Raw genomic sequence first — 14,806 nt, 5'->3', positions numbered from 1 at the left:
ACATTAAAAAAAAGTATGACTTTTATTTCATATGTCAAACTTTAAACTGTTTAAACTGCATTAAACAGTTGATTTTTTTTATTATTAACTATTTACAGAATGGTGCGCCATTATGCGCAGAGGCCAAAGGCCAACAAAAAGAAAAAACTCCATCTCCATCTCTCCCATGATTCCTCCACTATCTCGCGCCTTTCCATCTTGTTCCACTCGAGAGCTCAGCGCCGTAGTTGTTGTTGTGGTATGTAATAATGGCGGCAGCAGGAGGCGGATTACCAGCCTCGGCTGTTGTAGCGACCGTAAACCCCTCCGCCACCGTTCGCTGCCGTTTTCCCAGGTCGGCCATGGACGTCTCGGAGCCGGCTGAAGACGGAGGAAACGCTTTTCACGTCGGTCGTGTAAGAGCTGAAGACACAGAAGGGCCGAGGCCCGTCGACGTACGTTCTAGAGCGACGCTGAGAGAGGATCCGTTCACTGTCGCGCTTGCTCGGGCTGGCGGAGAAACACCGGCGCCAGCGCGAGGCGGGATTCTGCACGAGCGGGAGCGATGAGGTGAGAAATAACGTTAACAGTTACAGTACTCACGCGCGGCAAGTGCATCATCAGTATGTCGCTGAGTTGCTGGTGTCAGTTCCTGCAGAGATGCAGCCACCTGATTATAGCGGCACGGTCGTAAAGCTTCGCGGATTTAACGTACAGAGATGGAGTCTCCGTAAAGCGTTTTAAAGAGACGCCAGTCGTATCTTGGGCTTTTGCCGGGCGTCGAGCTCTCGTGGCGGGTGTTTAGCTCCGGTTGGCGGTGTTGCCGTGGCTACTGGGATTGTTTGCGGTTCAGTGAGAGCGTGGGGTCCGCTGATTAGTTTTAAGGGAGTTTGTGTGGAGTTGTAGGCTTTGGGATTAAATGTAAGTGTTGTTTTTCTCAATCGATAGTATTTGTTACATGTTTAGTTCAAATGTTAGGAGGCGTGGCGTGCATCCGGAATATGATACAGTTATTGTTTTTGTGCGTTCTGTCGGGAATCGTCTTTTTGTTAGTATGGTTAAAATATGTAATGTTCACAAAAAAGCCTACATCCGTCTGCTAGCGGTGTTTACAGACAAGTTAATTGCTTCAAAGTAATCTTTTTAATCAGTCCACGATGTGCTTTGTGCTAGAAGTGTTGTTCAACTTCTTTTTCATTCAGTAAAACGTTTAGTACAGTAAGAACTGCTTAATTTGAATTGCATGTACTCAAGGAGTGCTTTTTGTCCACTTTTAATTCTGTTAAATAAGAGGTTAACCAAGTAAAGCTTGACATATGAAATAATACTTTAGAAAGAAATCTAAAAGTTTTCATATGTTGTATTGTATTTGATATGTCAGGTTTTATGGCTCATATTAGAAGAGAATTAAAAAAAAACTTGAAATTTGGTGCAGATGTTATTTACATGGCAAAAAGTTAATGTAATTCTGATAGCTTGTATTTTAAATTAGTGTGATTTTTAGATCGGTTTAACTGACTACTGAGTAAGGTGCAGAGGTGGAAAGAGTACGAAAATATTCTACTCAAGTAAAAGTACCATTACATGAATGAAATTTTATTTAAGTACAAGTAAAAGTACCAGTCTAAAAATCTACTCAAGTAAAAGTAAAAAGTAGCTCATTTAAAATTTACTCAGAGTAAAAAATTACTTAGTTTACATTTTAAAACACTGGGAGGGAGGCCAAACAAAAAAATGGGACAGGGCTTATTAATCTCAAAAACTAGTTGTTTTTAATTAAGGAATCAGCTATTTAGACTAATGAGACATTTGGGCTGTTACCAGGCAAATCAGTATCAAAATAATAATTTTTTCAATGCAGAGGAAATACAGAAGCTTCATCGGAAGTGGCATTTAGATGTATTTTACACACTGTTAATGCAGGACAAGAATGCATTTAACCTGCAGTTACAAATGCATGAATAATGTTTTGATATACACGACATAAAATGTTGAATACTCGTTTGAAATTATAAGAAATTAATTATAAAAAAAAAAAAATCAAAAGATACTTTAAATGTGCAATTAAAATGGCCAGTATGTGTGCCAGCAAGTCACTGTTAATAAGTGAGTCATTGAACCGAGTCATTTAAACAGTTTTGATTCATTCAGGAAGGAAACACTGTCATGTTGCTCAGAGATACAAAACTGTGCTTTGGTGGCTGTGTTTTGGAATTAGTTTTTTTGTTGTAGAAATAGACAAAAAAACACTAGGCAATATGGTGTCTAAAAACACAAGTCTTCTTAATTAACTTGTTTACTGACCTGTTGTAAAATATATATATATATATATATATATATATATATATATATATATATATATATATATATATATATATATATATATATATATATATACATACATACATATATTATTATATATATGTATGTATGTGTATATATATATATATATATATATATATATATATATATATATATGTATATATATATATATATATGTGTGTGTATATATGTATATGTAGTATTTATGTTTTTTTGTGTGTGTGTCGGCATTCTTTGTGTGATTTTTATTTACTATATGAAATTTTATTAATATGTAAATTTTCTGCCCCTATATCTTCAATTTTGTGATCATTTTAAATGCATTTAACAAGACTGTATTACACAGTGAAAGAACGCCACTATAAATGCGCGCGGCACATCATTAAAACAACAATTATGATATTATCGCAGACGATATATTTTTTGCACACTCCGCACCACTGTCTTTTTGGCTAATTTGTGCAAAACCTCTTGCTAAAATGTAAAAGCTTCAGTTTAACCACCAATGCAACGATTTGCAGTTATTTCGCTTACCTCTACATGCTTGCGAAGGGTTGATGTCTTTGTTGAGATTTTATAAGCTGCTAGTTTTGGTCTCCCTAGGTAAGCACAGCTTACACTGCATAATAGAGTATAAATATGGCCAGGGGTTCACTTCATTTCCTTCAAGTTCAACGTCAGAATATGACGGGTTTTCGTTTTCAGCGGGCGTCTGCACCCATAACGCCTGTCTGTCCGTCTGCATCTTTCTTGTGATTTTAGCGCGCCAGTTTGTCCTCCTGCCCATTAATTACTGCAGTAGTATCCCAGGGAGCAATGTTTTTTTTTTTTTTTTTTTTTTTTTGGTTTTTTTTTTACTCAGTAATTAATGTGTTTTAAAATGTAGGGAAGTACAATACTTCAAACAAAATATACTTAAGTAAAAGTAAAATTACAGATTTTATGAAATATGAAAATGCTTATAGTTTTATGATCGAAAGACAAAGCGTTCTTCAGCTCTACTTTGTGTACAATGAGAAGGTTTGTACAATGAACATTTGCTCAAAAGACCAGGCTGTAGGTTATTTAATGCTTATGTATTAACATAGAACATAACTAATCCATAACTATGGATATAAAGTAGAAATAGCTTCTGTTTCAGTTAAATGTTATAATCTTGAAAGGTTATTAGCAATATAAAAAATCAAAGCAAACATACCATAAACTGAAGGTAGACATTTTTAGTATTAAATGTTAAGACCTTGTACTAAAAAATGTATGAAATACCAATTAGAGGAATTAGAGAAGGCATGTAAAACACTTTGTACAACAGATTGTGTTCTTTTTTTTTGGTAGTGAGCACCATCCTTGCTAGAATTTTTTTCTTTTTTACAGGGTACATTTTCAGAAATTCCCGTAGCTATTTCAGTGAAACCGATGCACTGAAAGCTTGAATGCAGTCTGATTCAAAGCTGAACCAGCACAGAGCTCATGTTGAGCTTTGACATCACACCTTGTAGACTGATGCAATCCGAATCTGTGCTTTGTAATTCGGAGCTATCTGCAATCAGAGGACTTTCCAGCATCATCCTTACACAAAAGGACAGTTGCACTTTGTGGATATGAAAAACTGGACTTGATTTCTGAAGTCTGAATCATTTTGAGTTTGACCCATGAGCAGTTGTAAGTAGCATTGAATGGTTTATGGCAGGTGATGCTGACATGTATTGATGTTTCCAAGTGTGGACATTTTTTTTTTTTTTTTCCTGAGGATTTTGAAAAAGACTGATAGATTAGATTAGCTTGGAGACTTAGAGATTTAGTGTTTAATTTGTGTTGTATTTTGGAAATATCCTACTCTTTAGGGTATGCTAATAATTTTTCTGATGTTATTAAGTTGTTACTGCTTACTAGTTGCACTTGGGTGCCTTGGTAATCGTTTGTAAAATTAAACAATACATTTTAAATTGGTTTGTTTTGACATTTACCTGTTCTTAGTTTGTTTTTTCAGTTTGTTTTCAGTGCTTTTTTTAAAAGCAGCTTTTGAGTTATAAGTTAAAATTTATTATGATAAAGCTGTAACTTTCAAAACTCAAAACCTCCTTCTCAGTTTATATTAATTTAGTACTGTGATGTGTGGATTGTACTCTTCTGTGTCAGCATTTCTCACCACTCAATCCATTTTTTGAGAAATGAAGCAGGGATCCCATGTTACATATTTTGTTGTTGTATACGAAGCCTGGCCTTTAATAATAAAATACTCATGGAAACTGATGCCTTTGTTTGATTATTTGTTCTGTATAATTCCAGTGTTATCAGTCAAGCAGGGGTTTTGTAGTCCTGCCATCTGCCATTGTACTCAGCACTGAGTAATATAATGGACTGCAAACATTACTACTATTGGATTAGCCAGTGCAGAGAAAGGGAAAATTGTGTAAATAATCAAAATGTCCCATTCCTACATAATTTAAATTAATTTGATTTTAAATTAATAAAATAGACTAACGGTCTACATGTAGTTTTGTGGTGTTATATTTTATCTATCATTCTTTCTCAGGAGGGAGACTTCACAGGCTTTGGAGTGGATGGTCAATGGTCCACGAGTTCTGAACAAGGCTCATCAAGTGAGTGTTTCAGTTGTTTCCATGTCTAAATATTTTGATGGTGTAAACCAGTGGTCTCAAACTCAATTCCTGGAGGACCACAGCTCTGCAGTTTAGCTCCAACCAGCTCCAACTCTCACCTGCTTGGAAGTTTTCCTAGTAGTGATCCTGAACAGCTTGATTAGCTGGATCAGGTGTGTGTTGATTAGGTTTGGAACTAAACTGTGCAGAGCTGTGGGCCTCCAGGAATTGAGTTTGTATCCACTAAAGAAAAGTGTTTTTCTTGTATTCTGACTTTTAATTAGTGGGACTTGCTCAGACAGTCATCACTATTTTCATAGTACACAATGTCAGTTATTCTGATATCTGATATTTGTTTTGTTTTTCCTTATTTATTGGTTGATGTTGGATGTTTATCGGCTTGATTGGCTATATAGTTGTGCATTAATTTTATGCATTTTTTTACATTAAGATTACCTACGCCTAATATTTATAGTAACAGTATTATTACAAAAGTTTGATATTGATGCATCCCTAATTGAGAATAATTAATTCCGTAAAAAAAAAAACATTTGAAGGGACTGCCATGATTAATTATGGGTTTATGCTTTCTTGCCTCTTGTTTTAGTTTTATTGTCTTTATTAAAATTAAAATGTTTTAATAGATTTTTGTCTCTCTTCTCTAAAGGCAGACCCCTTAAACTGGCACACTCACAGGTGAAACCACCTTTGGTGCCACATCTAAAATCATCACTATTGAAAAAATCTGACATGAAAGGCAAAAGATTTTCTATAACCGACCAAAAATCTGTGAGGCCCAAAATGGTTATTAAATTGGCAGCCAAGAAGGTGACCAAGAAGGTAACGGAACAGTCACAAAGGCCATCTGTGGAAAAAGATGAACAATTGAAACAGGGCAGCTCAAGTAAGAGAAATTGCAGGGTACTCAGGAACCAGACAGAGGGAACATGGTCTCCTTAAATACAGAAAATGATGAAAATGCTGATGGGGCTTTTGAAGAGGAGGGGATGACTGGAAGGACAAAGAAGCGTGGTTCCAGTGCAGTAGACAGACGGACAAGGCAGGGCAAAATTAGTGTGGAGCTTAACACTGGTTAAAGGTAAAGAGCGAGCCTCCAGAGTTAGAGACACCCAAAACCAAAGAGCTTCAACAGAATATGCTAAGACCCACAGGAACAAGACAGAGGTAATGGCTGCTAGTGATCGACAGGTGCTGTATCCTCAAAACCCAAAGGCCAAACAGAGAAGGGGCAAAAGGACAGATGCAAATAATGAGCTTCTAGAATCTCTTGGTGGAGATGCAGGACCTTCTTTTAGTGATAGTTTAAGTTCTTCCCAAAAGAAGCCTTTTGTAAGGCGACGAAGAAAGTTACTGCAACAGGAGTGTTGCGCCGCAGAGTACCTCACAGTCAAGGACAGGCCTCTAGCATGCCAAGAAAGAGACAGCGACTTGCTCTAGAGACAGACTCTACACACGTGCTGCAACCAGTGGAAGGACAGGAACAGCCAGTTGGAGAGATTGATGGATCCAAGCCTGGAAGCCAAGCTGAACAGCCTAAACACTCCACTAGACCAATTGTTAGTGCTCGATCTTCTCGGGTCATCAAGGTCCCGAAGAGGTTCATGGATGATGAGCGCATGTCTGCTCTTCCAGAACGAGGTTCCCCAAAGAAACCGGCTCTTACTGAGATCCCGATGGTTCTCGGGAAACCGAATATTGAGCTCCAAAAACCCTTCATTCCGGAAGCAAGCCGAAGACCGCACAAGAACTGCTGATCCTAAACAACGATGAAAAAGTTGTTTTTCGGAAAAGGTGCAATCGCAGGGTGTCAAACCCATTTTGAGTTCCTCTGGGCTGTCTGGTGGTCCTCGCGGGAGGGGTCGGAGACTTGGCCAATCTGCAGACCACTATAAGATTACTGGAAATTGAAGAAGCTCACAGCATGCCTGACAAAACGAAGGATGGAGCGGATTGCCAGTGCAAGCTCCAAGCTAACAGAGGACGGTGCTAAGGGAGGGACTCTTGATGTGGGAGGAAGAAAGTCTGATCTCAAATTGCAAGACATGTATTTCTCCAGGAGTGGTGCCAAAAGTAACCATACATGTTGGGAAACTCTCTGATCAGATGCCGCTTGCATCTTTGGCAGAAGGCCCTGCTAAGGAGAACGGTAGGGCTTTCTCTGTCATGTTTGAGTATTATGCCACTAATAATACTAAGTTATTTGTAGACTACCTATTATGCAAGGAATGCACCTCAAAGTGCTTTACAGTAAAAAAAAAAATAAAATAAAATCTACAATAAGTACTTTGCATGCAAATGCAATAATTAACAAGATTAAAGATGAAATCAATGTTTTTAACAACAACAAACCCTCTCCAAATGTTTTGGCTCCTAATCCTAAGGTAATTTGTTCCTTCAGTAGAGACTACCAGCCTTGAAGGCACCACTGAAATGACTGCACAAAGTGCCCAGATGCTTGCGTGGGAGCAAGGTGGAAACACCCAGAGAATGAGTATTTTCCAGGGCCAATCAGAGGATGTTCCACCTCTCTGAAGAGAGCAAGAGTCCAACTAATTAAAATCGACCAACAGGAAACAGCTCAAATCAGCTCAGGTCAGAATACAAACAGTGCTTTGTGTCATTTGTACAAATCACTATGTATTTGACAAGTTCTGACAGTATGCATAAGATGGGTTTTGTTTTCAAAGACTCATCTGAGGAGCATTCAAAAGTTTGGTGTCAGTACAATTTCTTTTTTATTATTTATTAAATTAAAAATTGTATTTTAAAGATGCATAAAATTGGTCAAAAGTGATAGTCAAAAAACATTTAGAATGTTACAATGGATTTTTTCTTTCAATAAATGCTGTTCATCAAAAAATCCTGACGAAAATGTATCACAGTTTCCGCAAAAAATCTTAAGTAGCAGAACTGTTTCAACATTGAGAATAATAAAAACCAGGACTGGAGTAATTATGCTGAAAATTCGGCTATCAAATTGTCATCATAGAAATTTTTTTTTTAATTCTAAAATATAATCAAATAGAAAATGTTTTAAATTGTAATAATATTTTACAATGTTACTGTAAAAATTCATCTTTAAAAAATATAATATTGATCCGCCTTGGTGAGCATAAAAGAGTTGGTTGACCCCAGACTTTATTTTTTGTTCTTCTTGATATCTTAGTGTGAAGAATTTTTTTTTTTCTTCTAAATAAGACATTGGGGCTACACTTTATTTTAAGTGTGTCCTTGTTACAGTGTAATTATAACATTTAAGTGCTGAATAATATTAATTAACTATATGTACATGCTGTATGGTTAGGATTAGGGTTTGGTTTAGGGTTACTTACATGTAATTATACATAATTAATTGTTATTATAATAGTAAGTACATGTAACGTGTAACAAGGACACCTTAAAATAGTTTTACAGACACTGATGATAAACACATTTAAAGTCTTTTTTTATCTTTGTGAATGCCACAGTACTCTTTATAAATATATACTTCTGATGGTGTTTATGCTCTGCAGCTTCCGATTGTCTAACTCTGTGAGAGTAAGAGATAGATCCGCGGCAGTCGTGCAGAGAGGCAGAAAGAGGGGGAAGAGAGTAGTCCCAGCTAACCCAGAGGCTGCTCCACAGGTATGCTTCAATTACAAAATATTTCTCTGCAGCTTTTTTTAGTTTGGATCATGAGTTACCGTTATGCCCTTTTAACTCCATAGGAGCAATTGATTTGGTGGTCCGCGTATAAAGCATGTGTGTCGAGCAGCAGCAGTGGCACTGGGACAACCACGTGCCATGGTTCCTGATGACATTCCCAGGCTCAGCGCCCTTCCTCTTCATGAGATAGAGGGGATCACTGCTTCTCCTGCCGAAGAGGGTACACACCTCTCCTTTCCTCATTCTGTCGCCGCATCCATTATAAGTGACAGTTGCTCACGGAGACATCTGGGCTCTTTTGATCTGGAAATTGTATATTTTGTTCATGTTAGTTACAGTGTTATTGTAATATGTGCTCATGCTGGGCTTGGAAACATAAAGTGTATGATTTCCTTTAAAGCTTTGTAAACAAATTGTAGAGAGGGTAGAATGATTTTAAAAAAATAGTTTAATGATAAATATAACAAATGCAAAATGTTGTAAATACAGATATTTCTATTATCAATATTTATCACAATTCCTAGATAAAAATATTCTAAAATAACTACAAATATTTAGTTTTTATTTAATGTATAATTCCTAAAATATCTCTCTTTTTGGACCACCTTTCCATTATGCGTTATTATTATTGCACACTTGCGTAGTATGTTTAGTAATATTACTATTATTAGTCATTTAATTTAGTGTAATTGCTTGCAATAATAATGTAATTCTGCATTAAACTCTTAACTTTAACTTGCTATTTTGTGTAGGCAGACAATGTTCTCATCCTTTTATATATGCTCAGCATGTAATGGTCAAAGGTTTGTAATTAAGTAAATGTGAAAATAAAATTATCCGGAAGTGTGTTGCATTCAAATGCCACAAACACATGCAAACTGCATTGTGGACTGTATTTAAAATGCCTCCCCCCTAATATTGTCTAAGGTTGTTTGGAGAGCTCACATAATGCACTTACTGCACAAACACACAAATCTACATTTAAGGATATTCTAATATCTTTCTTATATCTTTTTCCCTTAATTGAAAAATTATTGATAACGTGTGATTGCAATTTAAAGTGCACAGTCATTATCTAATAATAATAATAATTGTTGAAATGCCAACTTGTGGTATTGTATCTAGGTAATGTCTAGAAGGAGTGTTCACTTTGTTTCTTTCTAAACCCAACTTTGACATGCCCAAAATGCCCTTATTCTTATGTTTAGATGCTTTCTGGGCTTTTTTTTTTTAACAATCTCTCTCCCTCTTCCACTGCCCCTTCTGGCTCTTCAAGATGTTGCATTGCATCTCACTCAGAAGCTGAGAGTGAAGAATCATTGTTGAGCCGAAGCTGACAATTAGACGCAGGTACGAAAGCACAGCCTTTGGCTGTCGGCTAAAACGCTGCTTGCGCTGCAAGGGCTGCAATCGGCTGGAGGACTGCTTGCGGGAGGTGTGTTTTCTGTCTGGACAAGCCCAAATTTGGAGGACCCAACAAGAAACGTCAGAAAGCTGTGTGTAAGTGAACGAATAGTGTCAATTACATATGTAGCCAATGGAGTAACCTTTCCCAGCTTTTTAAAGGGTCCACAATCATATATTTCCTTTTTTCCTTTTTTTAAAAGTGTTTTTCAGTTGCTTGATCCTATTCTTGGACTGTGTTTTTTTTTTTTTTTTTTTTCAAATTTTTTTAACAGCCTAAAGAAGTGTGGTGGCTGATTGAGCGGTGGACACAAAATGAGACGATTTAACAAAAGGTATTCTACTTTTTGCCTATTTAAAATTAATTTTTTTTTAGCAATTCATTATCAACCTCTCGGTTACTTGGAAGTAGGGTGCAAATTGTTATTAAATAATATCGATACAGTGAATCAAATGTATATCATTTCAAATATTGCAGTTAAAACTACTGGTACCCTGCCACCAACATAAGCATACGAAGTTGGCTTTGCCTTTTGGTTATGCGTCTCATATTTGTTAATTTTATTTTTGACCACCTCTCTCTTTGACGCAGTCCATGATGAATCGACGCCGGCCATCAGTGGCTGCCTTGCCATGAACAGCAGCGAAGAAGAAAACTAGGGGGAGAGGGGGGAGATGATGGAGGATGCACAGGCCCAGTTCAGCCCAACCTAGGATAGGTCTAAGCCTAGACGAACAAGTGGGGGGGGTCCTGGGGGGGGGGAGTTCACTCCTCGTCCTACAGAAAACCTGCTGTGTATGACGACTCTGACACAGAAACACAGAGTGTCAGCTTTGAAAAGACAAAGGCTAGCGGGATCCAGAAGAACCTCAGTCAAGTGTATACTTTTTTTATGCGACACGTACAATTATATATTCATTGGACAAAAGCTCTTTTTCTTTTTGTCTTTGGAGGTTGAGATATGTTGGCTTGATCATGGTAAAACCAGTTTCCTCTCTGAGACCAACCAAATACTTTTGAAACAACTTACTTTCCCCAGAAGTGGGCTACGTCTGTAAAAAAACCGCCTTCCCGAAGAGGCAACAAAGCATAAACACGGCAAGGGCTTTATCCAGGCTTTTTGGTTTGGGCCAAACAACCAGCAGAAATAAATGTATTGGATCAAAATAACTCAGCTGAATTTTTGCTGATTCTCAAAATGGAAAAAACGTCTGAACAATTAATTCAAGCTATAATCAAATCATGAACCCGATGTATGTTTGTCCAGGAATGCAATCATTTATGGCGAAAAAAAGTCGAAATCCAATTTTTTAGGCCTCCGTGTTTGCTGGGGTTGTTTTGTAAAAGGCTGGTACAATTTTATCCACAAATGTTTTAAAAAAAATCATGATAAAAAAATACAGAATATCAAATTATATACTATTTCAAATGTGTTTTTGTAAAGTGTAGTATTTCACGGTAAAATAAACTAATATTTTTACAGTATTTTTTTTTTTTTACAGTATTTTGAAATGAAAACTAACTTGAAAACTAATTACTGTTTTATGATGAAAAGGATACTGTTTTAAATTTTCATTTCCTGTAATGAATTTATCATTGCATTGCATTTTCATTTTGGTCAATCACTTCTGGTCTATCATCCTGAATCTCTCTGATGTCATCCTCTTTAACTTCATTTGGTTACAATCCTGAATTCATCTCATGTCTTTATCTGTTTAAAAAACAAAACAAAAATGCTTTTTACCCTGTTCCTAGATGCATGTCTTCCTGTCTTTCCAAAACTACAGTAAAACCATTTGTTCTAATCAGGTGTTACATAAACATTTCTGGAATTAAGTAATTTCTTTCTTAACTGTAGCGAGAATAATTAACATTAAATATGCACATGTTTTCTGTGGTTGCCACTGTTTAGAACAAAAATTTAGACCAAAGAACTATTCTTGCTCATCACGTTCTGCCTGGGGGTTAGGACATTGGTGGACTAGTATACTCTTTTGCCTTGTTGTTCTGAACATCTACAGTTCTGATGGTGAGGAAGAGGGAAAAGATTCCCTCTGCTGTCTGCCTTCTCTTTTCTTCTCATGCTCTGTTTTGGTGATGGTCTTCCTCTTGCCCACTTTTTATCAAAACCTTTTCCTGCTTGTGTTGTGGTCCCACTATAATGCCACTCCCCTCCATATACCCCATTCTTTTTGGTTTTTTTTTGACATTCACACAGGAGGCCACTTGAACCATCATCATCCTCGGACCCCCCAGCACCACCCACCTTCCCTGCACCCCACACAGGAAGTCCCTCCCTTAAGCCTGTAGCGCAGGCGTGCAGTTGCGGCTTGAAGGCTTCCAGCCAGTGTTGTGCAACGCGGCCCATTTGGGATTAGCAATCCCTGCTTACTGAATGCGACAGCACAACTCACAGAAATTGATGTGTGAAGTGGTGAAAGAGGAGCAAGCTTTTACTCATTGCTCCGCTCTCTTACCATTCCTCAGACGTCGGTTGGAGCACCACTCCGTCCAGTGTCCCTGGACTCCACAGGTCCCAATGGATGCAACCCAGAGGGGCAAGCTGGTCACAGGGTACCGATGAACAAGGATTCGTGTGGACTGCAAGGGCAGCACGAAAAGATTTCAATGATTTTGCTATAAACCCAGAAACTTAGTTTGGTTTGTGTGTTGTGGTTCATCCAAAATGCATGAAGTTTGAATTAATTATAATTCAGTTAGGACCTTAGTAAAGCCGTAAAGTTTTGGAATGAGTACATTTTTTTTTTTTTTTTTTAGATTTTTAAATGTTGGAATTTTAATTGTTTTTTGGAAAGAAGTCTCTTTCTTATGCTCACCAAGGCTGTATGATTTTGATGTAAAATAATAGTAAACACAGCAAGAGTGGCGGTTTTTCGGGGGAGGCAGGGGAGGCAACGGCGTGTGCCCCAAACATTTTGAGGTGTGTTGAAAAATTGGAGGAGGACGATTTAATGTTAATCAAATTCACATTTCATGTTCATGTCTCAGAATGTGTATTTTTTTGTTTTGTAATTTCAACCAGCTTGTACTACCATAACATGCTTACTGAATTAGTTGGAAAGAGCACCGCTTTTTCTTTTGCGAATTGTGGACTCTGCCTGAAGCTTGCTGATGTTATTACAACTGCTAGGTGATGCGAAGGGGAGGGGGATGACCGGGGGAAGAGATGGAGCTTCTTGTGCCTCGGTGGGTTTAAAAAAAATTGTCAATCAGCATCGATTGTTCACTTTCAGCACTGAGGTGTTTTTCTGTGTTGATAAAAGAAACCTTGTCAGGGAGGCTAGCCTCCCCTTCTGGTTATTCAACCATCTCATAGAGACTAAATTATGTGATATTAGTTTGAACGTCTCCCGCTGCGCTAATGTACCAAGTACTTATGATGAGTAGCGATATTGAATATTTGATCACCAGCAGATTTACCAAGCTGTCTTTCAAACAGTGTATATACAAATTAAAAATAAAGGGAACACGTCTAAGCTGGATATAGGCTGACGTTACAGAAGTCAGCTCTTTTAACACAGACTTGAAAGGATGGATGTTTGCTTCAAGTAATAGGCCAGGTAAGTGAAATTATATAATCGTGCTGTATGTGTGTCGTTTTCTTTTACGTTTTCTGACTAAAAGCAACCAAAAAGTCATTTTAAAGTGATTGATCAATAGCAAATAATAATCATCAGGGACCCCCAGACCAATACAATAAGTGTGCCTCCTGGGGCTGCACAATAATCGAATGCAATTAATTGCGATTGTCATTCACATTTTGTCAGTAAAGTCGGTTCTGTGCAGTATAGCAGTGAATCTCCATCACCTGCTTTCAGGTGGAGCAGCATTTACTACATAGAGCTGTAGTTCTCTGACAAGCTATGCAAAATCGTGTTCATAATCGCAGACAATATAATCGTAGGATTATAATATTTGCGAAGTCGTTCGCGATAATGACAGCTATTTGCATATCTTCTCAGTGAACTACGCTCTATGTAGTAAATGCTGTTCCATCTGACAGCATGTGAAAATACCACATTTAATAACATGTTTTTAATTCAAACTCACTTCATAACATCAGTAAAGTGTTTGAAATAAATCCTTCTGTGAGATGATGTGGCTCCTTACACCCAGAATAATTAAAAGGTACACAATATTCCATTGTATTCTAAAAGCAGTGATAATGGCTATGTCTGTTAGCATTTTAGTTATAGATATACTTTATTATGATGAAAGTATACTAATATTAACTTAGATAAACCATATATTGTCATAGTCGTGTGTTTATTAGTTACGTTGAATCAATGAAAGGAGTTAAATCTTCTGTTTATTCAGCTGCGGCCATAGGCATTTCCTGGGTTTTCTTCTTGGGGCATATTTGGTTTTCAGTGTGGGGGTGCCCTCCGGCCTTCGGGATGAGATTTTACTGCTGATCACAGAACTGTGCTTCACTTCTTAGAGATACACATGACAATGGCAGCTTCTGCGCCTAATCATGATTTATTGCCTTTCGCGCATTTAATTTTCATTAATTGTGCAGCCTCAGTGCCTCCTCTTATTTTAAAACCCACTTGTACGCCACTGTGCAAAACAGTAATACTGTATAGTATTATTACAATTAAATAAAACTATTAATAAACAGTACATAAGCGAGGCTATTATCGGTCTATAGAGTAGGGGGTGGGGAAAGGTACACAGATGTCAAAGATTCGATGCATTACCCTCGGTTGGGTCCCGCGGTTCAATACCGATTTCGGTGCAACAGGAGAAAACAAAAACAAATCTGCTATGCTTGTTTATTTTCATTTATTTTTGAGTAGACTGGTAG

At 37.4% G+C, this 14,806-nt stretch overlaps 1 long non-coding RNA gene across 1 annotated transcript; it reads left to right on the top strand.

Moving 5' to 3' along the window:
- The first annotated feature begins 448 nt into the window (after nt 1-448).
- On the top strand, nt 449-5,640 carry LOC122144681. The gene is made up of 3 exons (XR_006159812.1): nt 449-549; nt 4,838-4,904; nt 5,572-5,640. It is a non-coding gene; the product is annotated as an uncharacterized LOC122144681 (long non-coding RNA).
- Nucleotides 5,641-14,806: the final 9,166 nt, after the last annotated feature.

The sequence above is a fragment of the Cyprinus carpio genome, unplaced genomic scaffold, assembly GCF_018340385.1.
Source record: "Cyprinus carpio isolate SPL01 unplaced genomic scaffold, ASM1834038v1 S000006749, whole genome shotgun sequence".
In the NCBI taxonomy this organism is placed as follows: domain Eukaryota; kingdom Metazoa; phylum Chordata; class Actinopteri; order Cypriniformes; family Cyprinidae; genus Cyprinus; species Cyprinus carpio.
Note: the sequence above shows the minus strand (reverse complement) of the source record. Positions and strands in the feature narration are given on the sequence as shown.